Raw genomic sequence first — 2,500 nt, 5'->3', positions numbered from 1 at the left:
CGACGTGCGTAAAAGCATATCCGAGCAAAAGGCACCTTCCCCGGGCCGCCACTAGTGCAGTGGTGGCCGCCTATAATAGCCCTGGTGGCATAAAAAAGCTCCAGGGCGCAGAGGCCGACGTGCGTAAAAGCATATCCGAGCAAAAGGCACCTTCCCCGGGCCGCCACTAGTGCAGTGGTGGCCGCCTATAATAGCCCTGGTGGCATCAAAAAGCTCCAGGGCGCAGAGGCCGACGTGCGTAAAAGCATATCCGAGCAAAAGGCACCTTCCCCGGGCTTCCACTAGTGCAGTGGTGGCCGCCTATAATAGCCCTGGTGGCATAAAAAAGCTCCAGGGCGCAGAGGCCGACGTGCGTAAAAGCATATCCGAGCAACAGGCACCTTCCCCGGGCTTCCACTAGTGCAGTGGTGGCCGCCTAACATAGCCCTGGTGGCATAAAAAAGCTCCAGGGCGCAGAGGCCGACGTGCGTAAAAGCATATCCGAGCAACAGGCACCTTCCCCGGGCTTCCACTAGTGCAGTGGTGGCCGCCTAACATAGCCCTGGTGGCATAAAAAAGCTCCAGGGCGCAGAGGCCGACGTGCGTAAAATCATATCCGAGCAACAGGCACCTTCCCCGGGCTTCCACTAGTGCAGTGGTGGCCGCCTATAATAGCCCTGGTGGCATAAAAAAGCTCCAGGGCGCAGAGGCCGACGTGCGTAAAAGCATATCCGAGCAACAGGCACCTTCCCCGGGCTTCCACTAGTGCAGTGGTGGCCGCCTAACATAGCCCTGGTGGCATAAAAAAGCTCCAGGGCGCAGAGGCCGACGTGCGTAAAAGCATATCCGAGCAACAGGCACCTTCCCCGGGCTGCCACTAGTGCAGTGGTGGCCGCCTATAATAGCCCTGGTAGCATAAAAAAGCTCCAGGGCGCAGAGGCCGACGTGCGTAAAAGCATATCCGAGCAACAGGCACCTTCCCCGGGCTGCCACTAGTGCAGTGGTGGCCGCCTATAATAGCCCTGGTAGCATAAAAAAGCTCCAGGGCGCAGAGGCCGACGTGCGTAAAAGCATATCCGAGCAACAGGCACCTTCCCCGGGCTGCCACTAGTGCAGTGGTGGCCGCCTATAATAGCCCTGGTAGCATAAAAAAGCTCCAGGGCGCAGAGGCCGACGTGCGTAAAAGCATATCCGAGCAACAGGCACCTTCCCCGGGCTGCCACTAGTGCAGTGGTGGCCGCCTATAATAGCCCTGGTAGCATAAAAAAGCTCCAGGGCGCAGAGGCCGACGTGCGTAAAAGCATATCCGAGCAACAGGCACCTTCCCCGGGCTGCCACTAGTGCAGTGGTGGCCGCCTATAATAGCCCTGGTAGCATAAAAAAGCTCCAGGGCGCAGAGGCCGACGTGCGTAAAAGCATATCCGAGCAACAGGCACCTTCCCCGGGCTGCCACTAGTGCAGTGGTGGCCGCCTATAATAGCCCTGGTAGCATAAAAAAGCTCCAGGGCGCAGAGGCCGACGTGCGTAAAAGCATATCCGAGCAACAGGCACCTTCCCCGGGCTGCCACTAGTGCAGTGGTGGCCGCCTATAATAGCCCTGGTAGCCCTCAGCCCTGGTAGCCCAAAGCCCTGGTAGCCCACAGCCCTGGTAGCAAAAAGCCCTGGTAGCCCAAAGCCCTGGTAGCCCAAAGCCCTGGTAGCCCAAAGCCCTGGTAGCCTAAATTAATTTTTCCCATTCATTTCAATGGGTTAGGCTACCAGGGGGAGCAGTACCACTTTTGGCCATTAGGGGCGCTGTAGTAGGTAAAAGTTGATCCCCCCAGTCAGGGGATGAGTTTGCCTACTCGCTAGGTTACCCCTGGTTTCACAAAATACAAGGGGCACATTTTCAGAAACCACTTTTTCAGAACTTGCCACCTCCAGAGCTGATCAGGGGAGCCTCGCCAAACATTAATCCAAGATTGGTGAGGGCTCGTCGGACACCCCACGGGCGATGAGTCGGTGTCTGCCTGGAGCTCATGTCACTCTCAAATATTTTCTAAGTCAACCTCCATGCGCACATTGCAATGAGCCTGCCCGACATAGGGGCACTGTGAGCGGACTCACCGGGGGGGGAGAGGGCCCCCCCGCCTGGAGCTCCACGTGTTGGATTATTTTCTATGTCAACCTCCATGCGCTCAACAGAGCGAGCCTGCCCGACCTGGGGGGTGTTCAATCGGACTCCGCGGGCCGGGCGAGGGCCCCCCCGCCTGGAGCTCCACGTGTTGGATTATTTTCTATGTCAACCTCCATGCGCTCAACAGAGCGAGCCTGCCCGACCTGGGGGGTGTTCAATCGGACTCCGCGGGCCGGGCGAGGGCCCCCCCGCCTGGAGCTCCACGTGTTGGATTATTTTCTATGTCAACCTCCATGCGCTCAACAGAGCGAGCCTGCCCGACCTGGGGGGTGTTCAATCGGACTCCGCGGGCCGGGCGAGGGCCCCCCCGCCTGGAGCTCCACGTGTTGGATTATTTTCTATGTC

This window comes from Filicampus tigris, unplaced genomic scaffold, assembly GCF_054856515.1.
Source record: "Filicampus tigris isolate MCC_2025a unplaced genomic scaffold, RoL_Ftig_1.0 HiC_scaffold_26, whole genome shotgun sequence".
Taxonomy (NCBI): domain Eukaryota; kingdom Metazoa; phylum Chordata; class Actinopteri; order Syngnathiformes; family Syngnathidae; genus Filicampus; species Filicampus tigris.
Note: the sequence above shows the minus strand (reverse complement) of the source record.